Source organism: Lissotriton helveticus, chromosome 9 (genome assembly GCF_964261635.1).
Source record: "Lissotriton helveticus chromosome 9, aLisHel1.1, whole genome shotgun sequence".
Taxonomy (NCBI): Eukaryota; Metazoa; Chordata; class Amphibia; order Caudata; family Salamandridae; genus Lissotriton; species Lissotriton helveticus.
The window spans coordinates 1,259,710,898-1,259,733,685 of NC_136070.1; positions in this window are offsets into that span (position 1 = coordinate 1,259,710,898).

The following is a 22,788-nucleotide window of genomic DNA, read 5'->3' on the forward strand; positions in this document are numbered from 1 at the left end:
TGAAGCTCCACTCTGCACTCTGAAGCTCCACTCTGCACTCTGAAGCTCCACTCTGAATCTGCACTCTGAAGCTCCACTCTGCACTCTGAAGCTCCACTCTGAATCTGCACTCTGAAGCTCCACTCTGCACTCTGAAGCTCCACTCTGAATCTGCACTCTGAAGCTCCACTCTGCACTCTGAAGCTCCACTCTGCACTCTGAAGCTCCACTCTGAAGCTCCACTCTGAAGCTCCACTCTGAAGCTCCACTCTGAAGCTCCACTCTGAAGCTCCACTCTGAAGCTCCACTCTGAAGCTCCACTCTGAAGCTCCACTCTGAAGCTCCACTCTGAAGCTCCACTCTGAAGCTCCACTCTGCACTCTGAAGCTCCACTCTGAAGCTCCACTCTGCACTCTGAAGCTCCACTCTGCACTCTGAAGCTCCACTCTGAAGCTCCACTCTGCACTCTGAAGCTCCACTCTGAATCTGCACTCTGAAGCTCCACTCTGCACTCTGAAGCTCCACTCTGAATCTGCACTCTGAAGCTCCACTCTGCACTCTGAAGCTCCACTCTGAATCTGCACTCTGAAGCTCCACTCTGCACTCTGAAGCTCCACTCTGAATCTGCACTCTGAAGCTCCACTCTGCACTCTGAAGCTCCACTCTGAATCTGCACTCTGATGCTCCACTCTGAATCTGCACTCTGAAGCTCCACTCTGCACTCTGAATCTGCACTCTGAAGCTCCACTCTGCACTCTGAATCTGCACTCTGAAGCTCCACTCTGCACTCTGAATCTGCACTCTGCAGCTCCACTCTGAATCTGCAGCTCCACTCTGCACTCTGAAGCTGCACTCTGAATCTCCACTCTGAATCTGCACTCTGAAGCTCCACTCTGAATCTGCACTCTGAAGCTCCACTCTGAATCTGCACTCTGAAGCTCCACTCTGAATCTGCACTCTGAAGCTCCACTCTGAATCTGCACTCTGAAGCTCCACTCTGAATCTGCACTCTGAAGCTCCACTCTGAATCTGCACTCTGAAGCTCCACTCTGCACTCTGAAGCTCCACTCTGAATCTGCACTCTGATGCTCCACTCTGAATCTGCACTCTGAAGCTCCACTCTGAATCTGCACTCTGAAGCTCCACTCTGCACTCTGAAGCTCCACTCTGAAGCTCCACTCTGAAGCTCCACTCTGAAGCTCCACTCTGAAGCTCCACTCTGAAGCTCCACTCTGAAGCTCCACTCTGAAGCTCCACTCTGAAGCTCCACTCTAAAGCTCCACTCTAAAGCTCCACTCTGAAGCTCCACTCTGAAGCTCCACTCTGAAGCTCCACTCTGAAGCTCCACTCTGAAGCTCCACTCTGAAGCTCCACTCTGAAGCTCCACTCTGAAGCTCCACTCTGAAGCTCCACTCTGAAGCTCCACTCTGAAGCTCCACTCTGAAGCTCCACTCTGAAGCTCCACTCTGAAGCTCCACTCTGAAGCTCCACTCTGAAGCTCCACTCTGAAGCTCCACTCTGAAGCTCCACTCTGAAGCTCCACTCTGAAGCTCCACTCTGAAGCTCCACTCTGAAGCTCCACTCTGAATCTGCACTCTGAAGCTCCACTCTGAATCTGCACTCTGAAGCTCCACTCTGAATCTGCACTCTGAAGCTCCACTCTGAAGCTCCACTCTGAATCTGCACTCTGAAGCTCCACTCTGAATCTGCACTCTGAAGCTCCACTCTGCACTCTGAAGCTCCACTCTGAATCTGCACTCTGAAGCTCCACTCTGAAGCTCCACTCTGAAGCTCCACTCTGAAGCTCCACTCTGAAGCTCCACTCTGAAGCTCCACTCTGAATCTGCACTCTGAAGCTCCACTCTGAATCTGCACTCTGAAGCTCCACTCTGCACTCTGAAGCTCCACTCTGCACTCTGAAGCTCCACTCTGCACTCTGAAGCTCCACTCTGCACTCTGAAGCTCCACTCTGCACTCTGAAGCTCCACTCTGAAGCTCCACTCTGAAGCTCCACTCTGAAGCTCCACTCTGAAGCTCCACTCTGAAGCTCCACTCTGAAGCTCCACTCTGAAGCTCCACTCTGAAGCTCCACTCTGAAGCTCCACTCTGAAGCTCCACTCTGCACTCTGAATCTGCACTCTGAAGCTCCACTCTGCACTCTGAAGCTCCACTCTGCACTCTGAAGCTCCACTCTGAATCTGCACTCTGAAGCTCCACTCTGAATCTGCACTCTGAAGCTCCACTCTGAATCTGCACTCTGAAGCTCCACTCTGCACTCTGAAGCTCCACTCTGCACTCTGATGCTCCACTCTGAAGCTCCACTCTGAAGCTCCACTCTGAAGCTCCACTCTGAAGCTCCACTCTGAAGCTCCACTCTGATGCTCCACTCTGAAGCTCCACTCTGAAGCTCCACTCTGATGCTCCACTCTGATGCTCCACTCTGATGCTCCACTCTGATGCTCCACTCTGATGCTCCACTCTGAAGCTCCACTCTGAAGCTCCACTCTGAAGCTCCACTCTGAAGCTCCACTCTGAAGCTCCACTCTGAAGCTCCACTCTGCACTCTGAAGCTCCACTCTGCACTCTGAAGCTCCACTCTGCACTCTGAAGCTCCACTCTGCACTCTGAAGCTCCACTCTGCACTCTGAAGCTCCACTCTGCACTCTGAAGCTCCACTCTGAAGCTCCACTCTGCACTCTGAAGCTCCACTCTGCACTCTGAAGCTCCACTCTGAAGCTCCACTCTGCACTCTGAAGCTCCACTCTGAATCTGCACTCTGAAGCTCCACTCTGCACTCTGAAGCTCCACTCTGAATCTGCACTCTGAAGCTCCACTCTGAAGCTCCACTCTGAATCTGCACTCTGATGCTCCACTCTGAAGCTCCACTCTGCACTCTGAATCTGCACTCTGCAGCTCCACTCTGAATCTGCAGCTCCACTCTGCACTCTGAATCTCCACTCTGAATCTCCACTCTGAAGCTCCACTCTGAAGCTCCACTCTGAAGCTCCACTCTGAAGCTCCACTCTGAAGCTCCACTCTGAAGCTCCACTCTGAAGCTCCACTCTGAAGCTCCACTCTGAAGCTCCACTCTGAAGCTCCACTCTGAAGCTCCACTCTGCACTCTGAAGCTCCACTCTGCACTCTGAATCTGCACTCTGAAGCTCCACTCTGAAGCTCCACTCTGAAGCTCCACTCTGAAGCTCCACTCTGAAGCTCCACTCTGAAGCTCCACTCTGAAGCTCCACTCTGAAGCTCCACTCTGCACTCTGAAGCTCCACTCTGAAGCTCCACTCTGCACTCTGAAGCTCCACTCTGAAGCTCCACTCTGCACTCTGAAGCTCCACTCTGAAGCTCCACTCTGCACTCTGAAGCTCCACTCTGAATCTGCACTCTGAAGCTCCACTCTGCACTCTGAAGCTCCACTCTGAAGCTCCACTCTGCACTCTGAAGCTCCACTCTGAAGCTCCACTCTGAAGCTCCACTCTGAAGCTCCACTCTGAAGCTCCACTCTGAAGCTCCACTCTGAAGCTCCACTCTGAAGCTCCACTCTGCACTCTGAAGCTCCACTCTGAAGCTCCACTCTGCACTCTGAAGCTCCACTCTGAAGCTCCACTCTGCACTCTGAAGCTCCACTCTGAATCTGCACTCTGAAGCTCCACTCTGCACTCTGAAGCTCCACTCTGAAGCTCCACTCTGCACTCTGAAGCTCCACTCTGAAGCTCCACTCTGAAGCTCCACTCTGCACTCTGAAGCTCCACTCTGAAGCTTCACTCTGAAGCTCCACTCTGCACTCTGAAGCTCCACTCTGAAGCTCCACTCTGCACTCTGAAGCTCCACTCTGAAGCTCCACTCTGCACTCTGAAGCTCCACTCTGAAGCTCCACTCTGCACTCTGAAGCTCCACTCTGAAGCTCCACTCTGCACTCTGAAGCTCCACTCTGAAGCTCCACTCTGCACTCTGAAGCTCCACTCTGAAGCTCCACTCTGCACTCTGAAGCTCCACTCTGAATCTGCACTCTGAAGCTCCACTCTGAAGCTCCACTCTGCACTCTGCAGCTCCACTCTGAAGCTCCACTCTGCACTCTGAAGCTCCACTCTGAAGCTCCACTCTGCACTCTGAAGCTCCACTCTGAATCTGCACTCTGCAGCTCCACTCTGAAGCTCCACTCTGCACTCTGCAGCTCCACTCTGAAGCTCCACTCTGAAGCTCCACTCTGAAGCTCCACTCTGAAGCTCCACTCTGAAGCTCCACTCTGAAGCTCCACTCTGCACTCTGAAGCTCCACTCTGAAGCTCCACTCTGCACTCTGAAGCTCCACTCTGAAGCTCCACTCTGCACTCTGAAGCTCCACTCTGCACTCTGAAGCTCCACTCTGAAGCTCCACTCTGCACTCTGAAGCTCCACTCTGAATCTGCACTCTGAAGCTCCACTCTGAATCTCCACTCTGAAGCTCCACTCTGAAGCTCCACTCTGAATCTGCACTCTGAAGCTCCACTCTGAAGCTCCACTCTGAAGCTCCACTCTGAAGCTCCACTCTGCACTCTGAAGCTCCACTCTGAAGCTCCACTCTGAAGCTCCACTCTGAAGCTCCACTCTGAAGCTCCACTCTGAAGCTCCACTCTGAAGCTCCACTCTGCACTCTGAAGCTCCACTCTGAATCTGCACTCTGAAGCTCCACTCTGAAGCTCCACTCTGAAGCTCCACTCTGAAGCTCCACATTGAAGCTCCACTCTGAAGCTCCACTCTGAAGCTCCACTCTGAAGCTCCACTCTGAAGCTCCACTCTGAAGCTCCACTCTGAAGCTCCACTCTGAAGCTCCACTCTGAAGCTCCACTCTGCACTCTGAAGCTCCACTCTGAAGCTCCACTCTGAAGCTCCACTCTGCACTCTGAAGCTCCACTCTGCACTCTGAAGCTCCACTCTGAAGCTCCACTCTGAAGCTCCACTCTGAAGCTCCACTCTGAAGCTCCACTCTGAAGCTCCACTCTGAAGCTCCACTCTGAAGCTCCACTCTGAAGCTCCACTCTGCACTCTGAAGCTCCACTCTGAAGCTCCACTCTGCACTCTGAAGCTCCACTCTGAATCTGCACTCTGCACTCTGAAGCTCCACTCTGAATCTGCACTCTGAAGCTCCACTCTGCACTCTGAAGCTCCACTCTGAAGCTCCACTCTGAAGCTCCACTCTGAAGCTCCACTCTGAAGCTCCACTCTGAAGCTCCACTCTGAAGCTCCACTCTGAAGCTCCACTCTGAAGCTCCACTCTGAAGCTCCACTCTGAAGCTCCACTCTGAAGCTCCACTCTGATGCTCCACTCTGATGCTCCACTCTGATGCTCCACTCTGATGCTCCACTCTGAAGCTCCACTCTGAAGCTCCACTCTGAAGCTCCACTCTGAAGCTCCACTCTGAAGCTCCACTCTGCACTCCTCTGCACTCTGAAGCTCCACTCTGCACTCTGAAGCTCCACTCTGCACTCTGAAGCTCCACTCTGCACTCTGAAGCTCCACTCTGCACTCTGAAGCTCCACTCTGCACTCTGAAGCTCCACTCTGCACTCTGAAGCTCCACTCTGAAGCTCCACTCTGAAGCTCCACTCTGAAGCTCCACTCTGAAGCTCCACTCTGAAGCTCCACTCTGAATCTGCACTCTGAAGCTCCACTCTGAAGCTCCACTCTGAAGCTCCACTCTGAAGCTCCACTCTGAATCTGCACTCTGAATCTGCACTCTGAAGCTCCACTCTGCACTCTGAAGCTCCACTCTGAATCTGCACTCTGAAGCTCCACTCTGAAGCTCCACTCTGAAGCTCCACTCTGAAGCTCCACTCTGAAGCTCCACTCTGAAGCTCCACTCTGAAGCTCCACTCTGAAGCTCCACTCTGAAGCTCCACTCTGCACTCTGAATCTGCACTCTGAATCTGCACTCTGAAGCTCCACTCTGAAGCTCCACTCTGCACTCTGAAGCTCCACTCTGCACTCTGAAGCTCCACTCTGAATCTGCACTCTGAAGCTCCACTCTGCACTCTGAAGCTCCACTCTGCACTCTGAAGCTCCACTCTGAATCTGCACTCTGAAGCTCCACTCTGAATCTGCACTCTGAAGCTCCACTCTGCACTCTGAAGCTCCACTCTGCACTCTGAAGCTCCACTCTGCAATCTAAGCTTCCCTCTGCACCGATGCTCCACTCTGAAGCTCCACTCTGAAGCTCCACTCTGAAGCTCCACTCTGAAGCTCCACTCTGAAGCTCCACTCTGAAGCTCCACTCTGAAGCTCCACTCTGAAGCTCCACTCTGAAGCTCCACTCTGAAGCTCCACTCTGAAGCTCCACTCTGAAGCTCCACTCTGAAGCTCCACTCTGATGCTCCACTCTGATGCTCCACTCTGATGCTCCACTCTGATGCTCCACTCTGATGCTCCACTCTGATGCTCCACTCTGATGCTCCACTCTGATGCTCCACTCTGAAGCTCCACTCTGAAGCTCCACTCTGAAGCTCCACTCTGAAGCTCCACTCTGAAGCTCCACTCTGAAGCTCCACTCTGAAGCTCCACTCTGCACTCTGAAGCTCCACTCTGCACTCTGAAGCTCCACTCTGCACTCTGAAGCTCCACTCTGCACTCTGAAGCTCCACTCTGAAGCTCCACTCTGCACTCTGAAGCTCCACTCTGAATCTGCACTCTGAAGCTCCACTCTGCACTCTGAAGCTCCACTCTGAATCTGCACTCTGAAGCTCCACTCTGCACTCTGAAGCTCCACTCTGAATCTGCACTCTGAAGCTCCACTCTGCACTCTGAAGCTCCACTCTGAATCTGCACTCTGAAGCTCCACTCTGCACTCTGAAGCTCCACTCTGAATCTGCACTCTGATGCTCCACTCTGAATCTGCACTCTGAAGCTCCACTCTGCACTCTGAATCTGCACTCTGCAGCTCCACTCTGAATCTGCAGCTCCACTCTGCACTCTGAAGCTCCACTCTGAATCTCCACTCTGAAGCTCCACTCTGAATCTCCACTCTGAAGCTCCACTCTGAAGCTCCACTCTGAAGCTCCACTCTGAAGCTCCACTCTGAAGCTCCACTCTGAAGCTCCACTCTGAAGCTCCACTCTGAAGCTCCACTCTGAAGCTCCACTCTGCACTCTGAAGCTCCACTCTGCACTCTGAAGCTCCACTCTGAAGCTCCACTCTGAAGCTCCACTCTGAAGCTCCACTCTGAAGCTCCACTCTGAAGCTCCACTCTGAAGCTCCACTCTGAAGCTCCACTCTGAAGCTCCACTCTGAAGCTCCACTCTGAAGCTCCACTCTGAAGCTCCACTCTGCACTCTGAAGCTCCACTCTGAAGCTCCACTCTGCACTCTGAAGCTCCACTCTGCACTCTGAAGCTCCACTCTGAAGCTCCACTCTGCACTCTGAAGCTCCACTCTGAAGCTCCACTCTGCACTCTGAAGCTCCACTCTGAAGCTCCACTCTGCACTCTGAAGCTCCACTCTGAAGCTCCACTCTGCACTCTGAAGCTCCACTCTGAATCTGCACTCTGAAGCTCCACTCTGCACTCTGAAGCTCCACTCTGAAGCTCCACTCTGAAGCTCCACTCTGAAGCTCCACTCTGCACTCTGAAGCTCCACTCTGAAGCTCCACTCTGAAGCTCCACTCTGCACTCTGAAGCTCCACTCTGAAGCTCCACTCTGAAGCTCCACTCTGCACTCTGAAGCTCCACTCTGAAGCTCCACTCTGAAGCTCCACTCTGCACTCTGAAGCTCCACTCTGAAGCTCCACTCTGAAGCTCCACTCTGCACTCTGAAGCTCCACTCTGCACTCTGAAGCTCCACTCTGAAGCTCCACTCTGCACTCTGAAGCTCCACTCTGAAGCTCCACTCTGCACTCTGAAGCTCCACTCTGCACTCTGAAGCTCCACTCTGAAGCTCCACTCTGCACTCTGCAGCTCCACTCTGAATCTGCACTCTGAAGCTCCACTCTGCACTCTGCAGCTCCACTCTGAAGCTCCACTCTGAAGCTCCACTCTGCACTCTGCAGCTCCACTCTGAAGCTCCACTCTGAAGCTCCACTCTGCACTCTGCAGCTCCACTCTGAAGCTCCACTCTGAAGCTCCACTCTGAAGCTCCACTCTGAAGCTCCACTCTGAAGCTCCACTCTGCACTCTGAAGCTCCACTCTGAAGCTCCACTCTGCACTCTGAAGCTCCACTCTGAAGCTCCACTCTGCACTCTGAAGCTCCACTCTGAAGCTCCACTCTGCACTCTGAAGCTCCACTCTGAATCTGCACTCTGAAGCTCCACTCTGCACTCTGAAGCTCCACTCTGAAGCTCCACTCTGAAGCTCCACTCTGAATCTGCACTCTGAATCTGCACTCTGAATCTGCACTCTGAATCTGCACTCTGAATCTGCACTCTGAAGCTCCACTCTGAAGCTCCACTCTGAAGCTCCACTCTGAATCTGCACTCTGAAGCTCCACTCTGAAGCTCCACTCTGAAGCTCCACTCTGAAGCTCCACTCTGAAGCTCCACTCTGAAGCTCCACTCTGAAGCTCCACTCTGAAGCTCCACTCTGAAGCTCCACTCTGCACTCTGAAGCTCCACTCTGCACTCTGAAGCTCCACTCTGAAGCTCCACTCTGAAGCTCCACTCTGAAGCTCCACTCTGAAGCTCCACTCTGAAGCTCCACTCTGAAGCTCCACTCTGAAGCTCCACTCTGCACTCTGAAGCTCCACTCTGAATCTGCACTCTGAAGCTCCACTCTGAAGCTCCACTCTGAAGCTCCACTCTGCACTCTGAAGCTCCACTCTGAAGCTCCACTCTGCACTCTGAAGCTCCACTCTGCACTCTGAAGCTCCACTCTGAAGCTCCACTCTGAAGCTCCACTCTGCACTCTGAAGCTCCACTCTGAAGCTCCACTCTGAAGCTCCACTCTGAAGCTCCACTCTGAAGCTCCACTCTGAAGCTCCACTCTGAAGCTCCACTCTGAAGCTCCACTCTGAAGCTCCACTCTCCACTCTGAAGCTCCACTCTGAAGCTCCACTCTCCACTCTGAAGCTCCACTCTGAAGCTCCACTCTGAAGCTCCACTCTGAAGCTCCACTCTGAAGCTCCACTCTGAAGCTCCACTCTGAAGCTCCACTCTGCACTCTGAAGCTCCACTCTGAAGCTCCACTCTGAAGCTCCACTCTGAAGCTCCACTCTGAAGCTCCACTCTGAAGCTCCACTCTGAAGCTCCACTCTGAAGCTCCACTCTGAAGCTCCACTCTGAAGCTCCACTCTGCACTCTGAAGCTCCACTCTGCACTCTGAAGCTCCACTCTGAAGCTCCACTCTGCACTCTGAAGCTCCACTCTGCACTCTGAAGCTCCACTCTGAAGCTCCACCCTGAAGCTCCACTCTGAAGCTCCACTCTGAAGCTCCACTCTGAAGCTCCACTCTGAAGCTCCACTCTGAAGCTCCACTCTGAAGCTCCACTCTGAAGCTCCACTCTGAAGCTCCACTCTGAAGCTCCACTCTGAAGCTCCACTCTGCACTCTGAAGCTCCACTCTGAAGCTCCACTCTGAAGCTCCACTCTGAAGCTCCACTCTGAAGCTCCACTCTGAAGCTCCACTCTGAAGCTCCACTCTGCACTCTGAAGCTCCACTCTGCACTCTGAAGCTCCACTCTGAAGCTCCACTCTGCACTCTGAAGCTCCACTCTGAAGCTCCACTCTGAAGCTCCACTCTGAAGCTCCACCCTGAAGCTCCACCCTGAAGCTCCACCCTGAAGCTCCACTCTGAAGCTCCACTCTGAAGCTCCACTCTGAAGCTCCACTCTGAAGCTCCACTCTGAAGCTCCACTCTGAAGCTCCACTCTGAAGCTCCACTCTGCACTCTGAAGCTCCACTCTGAAGCTCCACTCTGCACTCTGAAGCTCCACTCTGAAGCTCCACTCTGCACTCTGAAGCTCCACTCTGAAGCTCCACTCTGAAGCTCCACTCTGCACTCTGAAGCTCCACTCTGAAGCTCCACTCTGCACTCTGAAGCTCCACTCTGAAGCTCCACTCTGCACTCTGAAGCTCCACTCTGAATCTGCACTCTGAAGCTCCACTCTGCACTCTGAAGCTCCACTCTGAATCTGCACTCTGAAGCTCCACTCTGCACTCTGAAGCTCCACTCTGCACTCTGAAGCTCCACTCTGCACTCTGAAGCTCCACTCTGCACTCTGAAGCTCCACTCTGAATCTGCACTCTGAAGCTCCACTCTGCACTCTGAAGCTCCACTCTGCACTCTGAAGCTCCACTCTGAAGCTCCACTCTGAAGCTCCACTCTGAAGCTCCACTCTGAAGCTCCACTCTGAAGCTCCACTCTGAAGCTCCACTCTGCACTCTGAAGCTCCACTCTGAAGCTCCACTCTGAAGCTCCACTCTGCACTCTGAAGCTCCACTCTGAAGCTCCACTCTGCACTCTGAAGCTCCACTCTGCACTCTGAAGCTCCACTCTGAAGCTCCACTCTGAAGCTCCACTCTGAAGCTCCACTCTGAAGCTCCACTCTGAAGCTCCACTCTCCACTCTGCACTCTGAAGCTCCACTCTGAAGCTCCACTCTGCACTCTGAAGCTCCACTCTGAAGCTCCACTCTGCACTCTGAAGCTCCACTCTGAAGCTCCACTCTGCACTCTGAAGCTCCACTCTGAAGCTCCACTCTGCACTCTGAAGCTCCACTCTGCACTCTGAAGCTCCACTCTGAAGCTCCACTCTGCACTCTGAAGCTCCACTCTGCACTCTGAAGCTCCACTCTGAAGCTCCACTCTGCACTCTGAAGCTCCACTCTGAATCTGCACTCTGAAGCTCCACTCTGAATCTGCACTCTGAATCTGCACTCTGAATCTGCACTCTGAATCTGCACTCTGAATCTGCACTCTGAATCTGCACTCTGAATCTGCACTCTGAAGCTCCACTCTGAAGCTCCACTCTGAAGCTCCACTCTGAAGCTCCACTCTGAAGCTCCACTCTGAAGCTCCACTCTGAAGCTCCACTCTGAAGCTCCACTCTGAAGCTCCACTCTGCACTCTGAAGCTCCACTCTGCACTCTGAAGCTCCACTCTGAAGCTCCACTCTGCACTCTGAAGCTCCACTCTGAAGCTCCACTCTGCACTCTGAAGCTCCACTCTGAAGCTCCACTCTGAAGCTCCACTCTGAAGCTCCACTCTGAAGCTCCACTCTGCACTCTGAAGCTCCACTCTGAAGCTGCACTCTGAAGCTCCACTCTGAAGCTCCACTCTGAAGCTCCACTCTGAAGCTGCACTCTGAAGCTGCACTCTGAAGCTGCACTCTGAAGCTCCACTCTGAAGCTCCACTCTGAAGCTCCACTCTGAAGCTCCACTCTGAAGCTCCACTCTGCACTCTAAAGCTCCACTCTGAATCTGCACTCTGAAGCTCCACTCTGCACTCTGAAGCTCCACTCTGAATCTGCACTCTGAAGCTCCACTCTGAAGCTCCACTCTGCACTCTGAAGCTCCACTCTGAATCTGCACTCTGAAGCTCCACTCTGCACTCTGAAGCTCCACTCTGAATCTGCACTCTGAAGCTCCACTCTGCACTCTGAAGCTCCACTCTGAATCTGCACTCTGAAGCTCCACTCTGCACTCTGAAGCTCCACTCTGAAGCTCCACTCTGCACTCTGAAGCTCCACTCTGAAGCTCCACTCTGAAGCTCCACTCTGAAGCTCCACTCTGAAGCTCCACTCTGAAGCTCCACTCTGCACTCTGAAGCTCCACTGAAGCTACACACCGCGCAGGGCAGCTCTGGATGCTGATGCGAGAGGCCAGCTGGGAGGCGCGCTGCTCGTCTTCCTGCTCGTGCTGACTCGGAGAGAAAACTTGTTTTCATTGGGAGAGCGGCCTTCAAAGACCCGGTCACTGCGCCTCTCCGAGTGTTTAGCTTGGGATAAAATGGGCGCAGTGTTGTGGTGATGACAGTAGAGCAAGGGAGGTGCCGGCAATGCCGGACCAGACTCGGGGGCGTTCCCGGCGTCGCGTGACGTCGGCAAAAGGCAAAGAATGTCAGGAACGCCCCCGTGTCTGGTCCGGCATTGACGGACAGGCCCCTCGTCCAATGGCAAGGCTCCGTTTACGGAGCCAGCCAATCAATGACGAGGGCCGACCCAAAGCACCCTACAGTTCTCAACAGGATTTCGCCTGCGCGAAAAGCTGCGCAGAGCGCAGCTTTCGCTAGGCAAAACCTAAAAAAGGGTTACTGCCAGGTAGCTCTGAATTGCCGTTAAAATTGCTCAGCAATGAGTTTGTCAAGTCCAACACAGTCGACTGTACATCGACAAGACCACCAATGTCGATAGTTGTCTATGATAAGGGTGTTAGTGGCGATTTTCCAATAAAATACCCTACCGTTCCCTCAGTGAAAGATCATATGATATTAGTGAAGAAACATATTTCCACAGCACTAGCAGTATTGTGGACAACCACCACCAAGTCCTATGCACCACAACTATTGCCAATTTTCTCCTTAACGAAGCCCTTAGTGTGCTATACATTTACCATGGCAGACTTTCAGCTGTCGATGACTTACTCATCAACCATTCTATCAACAGCAGATTGTATTTTTCCCATCCACTACAGCTGTTACTTTGACAACTTCTTCAGCATGTGTAGTGTCATCAGCTTTCTCCAATTTCACCTGTATTCTGTTATGCCTCTCCAGTCTCTGGTTCACAAGTACCTTCACAACACACAAAGAAGATCTGAAAATATGACACTTCTGGTCAAGAAGCGAGGACAAGTAAAAGGAAATTAAAGGAAAGACTGCATGAGCCCAAGCGTAGGTGCCAGGCGGCAATGCCTCCAGTAAGATTGCATCAATACCAGGGCCCAAAAGCCACTGCGCATACAATGCCTTTGGCACAGGTGCCTCTTCAATTGCTGACCATTTTGCAGAGCATGGTACTGGACATGTATCCAGATGTTTCTGCTGGTGTCCCATCAGTGATTGCACCAGGAATTGGTGTTAACTCTGAAATTTTCAATCATTCACCCTTTCCTCCAATGTCTTTAGTGCAGCAGACTCCACTTGTTAAACATCCAAAGGTTATACCACTACCTCCTCTGCATACTTCCGTGAACGTGCTTCATGGGGCTGTTGATAAGGGATAATGTTGTATCTTCTTCAGGTAGTGATATTCAAACAGGATCAACCAGTAGATGATAGGCCAGGAGACTACGAGGATGATAATGACAATGCTGAAAATTATGCTGGCCTCCGTTTAAAGATGCCAAAGACTCTGAGTTGGACCAAATTGTCTCTTTTGAAGACACAAGCACAGAAGCTGTTCAGAGGAATTCGCTTCCTGACGACCTTTGCAAATTCCTTGAGCTCATTAAGAAAGCATCACTGAGTCAGCCTCTCGATTTGTACTATAAAAGTCTTGTTTCTCTTCCAGGGGATACTCATCAATAGTCATAAGCACTGAATTATCCCCGCCCATTTGTGGGACCCCGGAGCATATACAAAAAAAATACATATGTGTATGTATAGAACCACAAGTATCGTGCATCTTCATCGTACCAAATGCCAGGTTGAACATGCGTCCAATGCAGCAATTTCTGGAAGACCAAAGGATGCAAGTGTCAGGGCGCTGGGAGGATCAGCTGCTTCTCTCTCAATTGGCCAAAGATTCCATCAAATGGTGGATCAAGAGATCCAATCTCATGAAAGGAGTTCCTTTTCACCTGGACCCTCCTGCACAAACAATAGTCACGGATGCTTCACTCCATGGATGGGGTGCTCACATGGGGGGGTCTTCTAGTTCAAGGCCTGTGGTCTGAGTCGGAACAAACTTAACATGTCAGTCTCTTGGAGCTGAGAGCCATGTTCCTAGCTCTCAAATCATTATACCCGTCACTTCAATCTCAGTATCTTCTGATTCAAACGGACAACACGACCACCATGCATTACTTGAAGAAACAGGGAGATACCCGACAAGGCCTCTTTCTCAAGAGTCACAAAGCATCTGGAAGTGGCTTCTTGCAAGAGACTTGAACATTCTGGCAATGCATCTTCCGGAGAATCTCAACGTCCAATCAGATGCCCTGAGCAGGGAATACATCGAAGTGCACGACCGGTCTCAACAACGAAGTCATTCAAAGCATCTTCAGAAAATGGGGAACACCAGACATCGACCTGTTTGCAGACGCGGTAAACGCAAAATGCCCCATCTTTGCATCCAGATTTCCCCAACTGGCATCTCGGGGCAATGCCCTTTTGATATATTGGTATCAGACATTACTGTACGCCTTTCCACCAATTCCATTCATTCCCACAGTGATCAACAAGTTTTACAGGACCAATTCTAGGATGATTTTGATAGCTCCGGAATGGCCGTGTCATTGGTGGTACCCGGATCTCCTTAAGCTATCAGAAGTCCCACACAGGAGGTTACTATGCCGGCCAGATCTCCTATCCAAGAGCGAAGGGAAGGTATTCCACCGCAATCTATCATCCCTGCGGTTGACGGCATGGCTCCTGAAGTCCTTCAATATGCACATCTAGAATTACCTCCAGAATGTATGAACATTCTTAAAGAGGCCTTCCACAAGACAGTCCTATGCTTTTAAGTGGAAGAGGTTTTACTTATGGTGCACGAACAATTGACATGATCCCGTCTGGGGTCAGGAACAGGTGCTTTTAACATATTTAGTGTATGTAGCCAAATCTTGTGTGAAATTGTAATCTATTAAGGTGCATCTGCAGCTATTACAGGGTATAGAAAATCACCTGATCAAATTTCCTTCTTCAAAATTCCAGTGGTCAAGGATTTTCTTGAGGGATTAAAAAAGGTTTATCCTCCAATTAGAGCTCCTTCGCCACCGTAGGAACTCACCGTTGTATTAACAAAACTGATGGGTGCCCCTTTCGAGCCTATTCACAGAGCTTCTTTACAACATTTGACATGGAAAGCTGCTTTTTTAGTGGCTGTCACCTATGCTCGCAGAGTTAGTGAAATCCAAGCATTATGCTGTAAAGAGCCTTATACTGTTTTACATGCAAATAGGGTGGTTTAACAAATGCATCTGAGTTTTCTACCCAAAGTAGTCTCGGATTTCCATATTAACCAGACAATCACTCTCCCCACTTTCTTTCCGAATCCTTTAAATCCTCCGGAAAAGTCCCTTCATTCATTGGATCTTAAGAGGGGTTTGAAATTTTACTTTGTAAAGGGGTTGCGTCCTGAGGGGGATCTAAATCACGCTAGAACAGACGCTGGTACCAACACAAGACTTTATTTGCCTCTTACAAGTCAAACACAGATATGCTTCAGTTCAGACTCCGGTTTTCTTCTTTTATTCAGAATCCGGCCACGTTTCTCATTTCCTCCCTGGCCTCCATGGGAAACAAGCATTTACAATGCAATGGTTTTGCCTTTGTTAAAGTTAGAGCTATTGGCATTGCTCTTGACATTATTTTTATTTATGTTTTTTTTTAACATAAATAAATGGCATTGTCATTTACAATGCCAATAGCTTAATCTCTCGCAAATGCCACACACAAACACCAACACAGAGCCCCCCCCACACACACACAGAGCCCCCCCCCACACACACACCCACACAGAGCCCCCCACACACACAGCCACACAGAGCCCCCCCACACACACAGCCACACAGAGCCCCCCACACACTGCGAGCCCCACACACTGCAAGCCCCCCCCCCACACACTGCGAGCCCCCCCACACACTGCGAGCCCCCACACACACTGCGAGCCCCCACACATTGCAGGCAACAGAGGCACGTAAACAGGGTCACAAGCAGGCAACAGAGGCACGAAAACAGGGTCACAAGCAGGCAACAGAGTCACAAGCAGGCAACAGAGGCACGAAAACAGGGTCACAAGCAGGCAACAGAGACAAGCATTTACAATGCAATGGTCTCGGCAATATTATAGGTAGAGCTATTGGAATTGCTCATTATTTTTTTATCTTTTTTGTATCCCTAAATAAATGGCATTGTTATTTGTATTGGCATTAGCTTTATTTTTTGCATATGTGATACCTATTGCATTAGCAGAGAGAGAGTGAGGTAGTGAGATATAGAGAGAGCGAGTGAGGTATTGAAATAGAGAGAGAGAGTGAGGTAGTGAGAGAGAGTGAGGTTGATAGAGAGTGAGGTAGTGAGATAGAGAGTGAGGTAGTAAAGAGTGAGGTAGTGAGGGAGAGTGATGTTGTGAGGTCGTGAGATATAAGCATAGAGTGATGTTGTGATGTAGTGAGATAGAGAAAGAGAGTGAAAGTGAGTTAGTGAGATAGAGAGTGATTGAGGTAGTCAGTTAGAGAAAGAGAGTGACGTGAGGTTGTGGGCTAGAGAGTGGGGTAGTGAGAGTGAGGTAGTGATGTTTTGAGAGAGAAGTTGTGAGATAGTGAGGTAGTGAGATAGAGTGGAGTAGAGAGTTATGTAGTGAGAGATAGGTAGATAGAGAGTGAGGTAGTGAGAGACTGAAAGTGAGGTAGTGAAAGAGTGAGGTATAGGGATGTTCTGAGGTAGTGAGATAGAAACAGTGAGTGAGTTTGTGAGGTAGTGAGATAGAGTGAGGTAGTGAAAGTGACTTAGTGAGAGAGAGAGTGAGGTAGAGAGAGTGAGGTAGATAGAGTGAGGTAGTGAGACAGAGAGAGAGGTAGTGAAAGAGTGAGTTAGTGATGGAGAGTGTTTTTTGGTGGTTGTGAGATAGAAACAATGAGTGATGTTGTGACGTAGTGAGATAGAGAAGGATTGAGGTAGTGTAAGAGAGAGTGAAAGTGACTTAGTGAGATAGAAAGAGAGAGAGTTAGTGAGATAGAGTGATGTAGTGAGTTGGAGAGAGAGAGAACTTGTGAGCTAGTGAGATAGTGAGTCAGCGAGAGAGTGTTGTAGTTATTTTTTGAGTGAGTGACTTGTGTTATAGTTAGGTAGTGAGAGTGATATTGAAATAGTGATGTTATGGAGAGAGTTAGTGAGAGAGAGAGAGATAGTTTTATAGATATAATTTGAGTAGTGATGTAGTTATGTTTGTTTTGTGGAAGAGTGAAGTAGATATAGAGTGAGGTAGTGAGAGATAGATAGAGAGAGCGAGGTAGTGAAAGAATGAGGTAGTGAGGGTGAGAGTTGTTGTGCTGTATTGAGATAGAAACAGAGCGATGTTGTGAAGTAGTGAGCTAGAGAGAGAGTGAGGTAGTGTATGAGTGTGAAAGTGAGTTAGTGTATTTGAGAGAGAGAGAGAGAGTGCGGTAGTGAGATAGAGAGAGTGCGGTAGTGAGATAGAGAGAGAGTGAAGTAGTGAGTTAGAGAGAGTGAAGTTGTGGGGTAGTGAGAGAGTGATGTAGTGAACTTTAGAGAGAGTGTGTCGTGATATAGTGAGAGAGAGACAGTGAGATAGAAATGGAGTGAGGTAGTGAGATAGAGAGTGAAGTAGTGAGTTAGAGAGAGAGAGTGAAGTTGTGAGGTAGTGAGAGTGTTGTAGTGAATTTTTGAGAGAGCGTGTCGTGATATAGTGAGGCAGTGAGAGTGAGATAGTAATAGATAGAGTGAGGTAGTGATGTAGAGAGAGTGAGGTAGTGAGATAGAGAGAGTGAAGTTGTGAAGTAGTGTGTTAGAGAGATAGTTACTGTGGTAGTGATATTGTGATGCTGTGAGAAAGAGAGAGTTGAGTAGTGAGGTAGAGATTGAGGTAGAGAGAGAGTGAATGAGAGATAGTGTAGTAGTGTGTGAGTTAGTGAGAGAGATAGTGAGTTAGTGAAAGAGAGTGAGGTAGTGAGACAGAGAGAGTGAGGTAGTGAGAGTTCGAAGGGACGGTATAGTGGAGCTGAGGAGAGAGTGAAGGGATGGTGCAGTGAGAGGCTGAGGAGAGTGCATCAGTGAATGACTGTACCGTAAGAGGCTGAGGAGAGAGTGCAGCAGTGAGTGATGGTGTAGTGGAGGAGTGAGGGCTGCAGGCTGGATGGGGGGCGGGGCTGAGCAGAGTGCAGCAATGAAGGGACGATGCCATCAATTTGAATATAACACGATGCAGCTGCGGGACCGTCTCAGCTTGGTGGTGCCTGCTGCAGGATAGGTCACACCACGTGAGTCCAGGCTGAACACGGCTGCCAGAGTTTAATTTGTGCCTTCAGCCTTTTATAACGCTTCCCCCGCTGTTACCCAGAGGAAGAGTTGTAAAAGTTTCTCCAGGCTTAGTCAGCGCAGCGCTGCCCAGCCCTGCAACCTGAGCAGTCAGCTTAATCCTTCCAGCAGTGGCTCAATTGAATTAGGAATTGTTGCCTGTGGTCCTTTTGGATCTTCTTAAGGAGCCTTTTAAAGTTATTTAACTGCTCGTTAATAATTCCCTGCTAAGATTTGAGGGTCAGAAAAAACAGAGATCCTGACCATGCAGACCCACAAAACTGAAGCTAATTTCCAATATCATGTATTAGGCATACTTATTAAAAGATCTACCTGCAGAGAAATACCAGTGGTGTGGGAGTAGAGTGGTGTGTGTGTTTAGAGAGTGGTGTGTGTGTTTAGAGAGTGGTGTGGGGGAAGAGAGTGGTGTGGGTGGTGTGGGGGGAAGAGAGTGGTGTGGGGGGGAAGAGAGTGGTGTGGGGGGAAGAGAGTGGTGTGGGGGGAAGAGAGTGGTGTGGGGGGAAGAGAGTGGTGTGGGGGGAAGAGTGGTGTGGAGGGAAGAGTGGTGTGGGGGGAAGAGAGTGGTGTGGGGGGAAGAGAGTGGTGTGGGGGGAAGAGAGTGGTGTGGGGGGAAGAGAGTGGTGTGGGGGGAAGAGAGTGGTGTGGGGGGAAGAGAGTGGTGTGGGGGGAAGAGAGTGGTGTGGGGGAAGAGCGTGGTGTGGGGGAAGAGCGTGGGGTGGGGGAAGAAGAGAGTGGGGTGGGGGGAAGAGAGTGGGGTGGGGGGAAGAGAGTGGGGTGGGGGGAAGAGAGTGGGGTGGGGGGGAAGAGAGTGGTGGGGGGAAGAGAGTGGTGTGGGGGAAGAGAGTGGTGGGGGGGAAGAGAGTGGTGGGGGGGAAGAGTGGTGGGGGTGGGGAAGAGAGTGGGGTGGGGAAGAGAGTGGGGTGGGGAAGAGAGTGGTGTGGGGGAAGAGAGTGGTGTGGGGGAAGAGAGACATCCCTCGGAGAAGATGAAGGGAGGCTCTGGCCTTCAGGGCAGAAAGCCTTATCACAGCAAGGTTTCTCCTCCACAGATAGCTGTCCGATTTTATTGGAGGATTAGGCCCCTTCCCTTTTGTACATTCTTATGCTGTGACCTATTGCATTCTTCCCATATCTCGGGTAGACAGCTCTGGAAGCTGGGAGCCTGCCCGGGGAATCTGTCTTGGACCCTTAGGTTACAGATTCGAATCCAACAGAGCCGCCTCAGCCTGTCATCTGTCCAGAGTCGATACCATACCAATTTTTTTTTTTTTTTTTTGCATACGCCAAAGATCTGCAGTACAGAGCCACTCGCCTACATCCCATCTCGGGCCGGCTTTGCTGTTAGTCATTTTTTGGATCAGAAATCAATAATCGAAATAGAAAAAGAATTAACAACAACTTTCTTCTACAGCTTGTCAAATGTCTAGCAACTGTGTTCAGACTTTTCTGTACATCAGCGTATCTTGCGTTGAAACATTTCTTTTGATTTTTTTAAATTGTTCTCCCCTGGAACCCCCCCCTCCCCCTTCAACTAAACCAAACTTGATGCTCACATCGTAGTCCTGTGGCCTGCTATAGTGCTGACTGTGCTTCCCTGTGACTATGTCTATTGGTAACTGATCTGATGAGTGCTAACCTACCCTGCCCCGCACCACCTCCCTCCCTATCGACTCTACCCTGTCCTAGCTGTGAATTGTGTCTCCTACTCTAGACCTCCTAAAGTAACGTCGTCAGGCGTGATATAGTGTCCCCCACCACTGTATCCGACTACTGCTGTGTGTCACTGCCTGGCGCCACGTGCCCCTCTTGCGAAAGCATCTGTGTTTCTGTCTCTGCTTCCCTTGCAATCAAATAAGCCTGATACAATCCTCAGAAGTTCCTAGGGCGACTCCTAGGTGGAAGTAACTCTCCGTACGCCTCAGACTGCGTGTTGCAGTAGAGCATCTCTCGGGACCATCTTTTCAGGGTTGGCAGAGGACCTCTCATCCAGCATGACGCTACCACTTTTCTTGCTACTAAAAGACCCATATCCACCAGTCTTCGTATTGGAGCCGATATCGTCTTCGAGTAACCCATCAGGGCCAGAACCAGGTCAGCAGTGAGATCTATCTCAACCGTAAAGGGTGCCAGTGGTTCACCTGGCGTCTTCCGGGTTGTGTCCCGAACTTACTGACGTGATTCCTTTCACGCGCCCGTTCTTTTGGTGATGGAAATATATCCCCCTGAAGAAGTGCTGTCCTAGCACGAAATGCATTGGGGTTATCCATTCTACCTTATGTTAAATATGCTCCATGAATTTGCAATGGATCTATTTTGAAATGGATGTGTAAATCCACATAAGACATTTGTTTCTATGGACATCTTTTGGATTTATCAAAGGAATAAAAATATCCACTGAGCTCTTTGATTCCTATGTGATTTACTCTTGGTTCATCTATAATCACGCACTTTCAGTGCTCTAAGAGTGCTCAGGACAGTTTCTTACTCTTAAGACTTCTCTTTGCATTGTGCCACACCTTATGGAACCGGAAGGTGTTCTCCTGAGTACCTAAAAAAACATTTCACCTAGTATCACTTGACTACTGGTTCATTACTTTCTGGAGTGCAGCGGTTTTTCTTCTCTTTTTTTCTTTTCTTGTACTTAGTATTAGCCCACTGTTTAGAGATGCCCAAAGTTTTAAAAAAACATGAACGGCCAGACCGCTAAACAACACTTTGTTATTGTTACAACAACATAGTTTGGAAGACCTCAGTTAATGCATCAATCAGTTGTGCCAACATTCACACCTTCCATCTGAAGCTTCAGACCACAAAACGACTAGTTGATTGTTTTCCCATATTTCTCATCTCCTTGGTCATTTCTCAAGCACTTTCGTGTCATTCAGTTCCTCCCTCTGGTACATAACGTGAGGGCACACCGTGAAGCACTCTAGATTCACTTCAGTGTGACCCTGCCATCTCCATCCTACCGTTAAATGCTTAGTTCCCACGGCGACCGTGGAATTTTTCTTTTGTTTTTTCATTAGCAGGTCGTTACTTTCAACAGCCCAATTACATCAAGCGACACCTTTCCAGCAACTTTTTTTAAAGATCAGAAACTGGCTCTGCCTTAAAAAGAAGCCACAGCTCGATTGATGTTTAGAAGGATGTACAAAATGCAAGTGAAGGAGCTACATCTAAACTCTGAAAGTTCGCGATCATTAGTCCATGGATATAAAGCTGCAATAAAATTAAGTACTTATAGGCAGATCTATGCATCTCTTTTCTTCCCCTCCCAGACAAGCAAAGTAGCTTATGTGTCCCCTGATTTCTCCATTTAGACCAAACTGAACCCAAGTGAGTTAGCAATAATCATAGGTACCAACTACAATGACGCCCGTGGAGCTCCAGGCGCGCGCACCCTCCTAGGCAGAAGAGTGGGGCTAATTATAGATCTCACTCCTTAATCCAATGTGTCCACCAGCAGTACCGGTGGCAGTCTACTTGATGCATCATACCTCGTCCTTCTTCAGAACCAGAAAATCACCTGTTGCTTCTTCATGTTTATTAAATGTATACCAACTAAATAGCACAGCTAGGGGCCAGCTAGTCATGCTTGCCCTCAGACCCATCACCCCTAGTTCCCCTATAGACGGCTGTGTGAAGGGAGTGGGTTGCTCGTTTAGTGAAGGGTCAAATTCATGGCTGCCCTTGAATGGAACCAGGTGCAGAGAGCGAGAAAAATTGCGTCTATGTCCACAATCACATGGTGATGAGAGGGGAGGAAAATACTCAATTCAATTCGAATAGCTTCACTTCGGCGCAAAGCAATGTGAGCAGAATAAAACATTTGATAAAAAAAGAACAATAAAAGATCTTTAACAAGACTTACATTAACAAGAAGTTGCGTGTTTGCACCGAAACAGGCCAAAAAGATGCCTCACGTGCTTGCTGTCTTTAATGAAGGGACACCTGTGGGCAGTGGATAAGAGAGCTCTGCAGTCTGGCCAGGAGAAGCCACACCTACCGCTACAGAAAACGGGTAGCAGTGGGGGTAACCTCACCTTATGGGGAAGAGCTGCATCGCCCGCAGTTCAGAGAACGACTGCCGGGACTTGCCGAACAGAAGCGCTGCAGTGCCACCCAGTGGCCAAAAGCAATACTGCACAGAAGTCAGCCCTAAAACGAAAAGCAATGGACGTCTTCAGGAGACGAGCACTCTGGAGTTAACGAATCGGCTCCTTCACAGGTCTGTAGCTACCTCTGCCTCCCTTGGAGGCACAGACAGCAGCTATAAGACTCGTGGCGGCAGAGCTTCGCTCTGCAACACCACGAGACCTAAAAAGCAAGCACTCACCTGGACTTCTTCTGGGTGCCGTCAATGCCGGACCAGATTCGGGGGCGTTCCCGGCTTTTGGCTGACGTAGCGTGACGTAGCCAAAGCCAAAAATTCTCGGGAACGCCCCCGAATCTGGTCCGAGATTGACGGACAGAGCCTTCTCCCAATGGCTAGCCTCCATTTATGGAGCTAGCCAATGAGAGAGTGGGAACGGTCCAGTCCCCACACACCGATATCATTAAGTTTTTCCTAGCGCATGCGTACTTCGTACGCATTGGCTAGGCAAAACCTAAAAAGGGGGGGGGGGGCTTGTATAGTCGTTCTTTCTTGCAAGGCGCCCACCGCTCCGGTACCGGGGAGAGGCCAAAT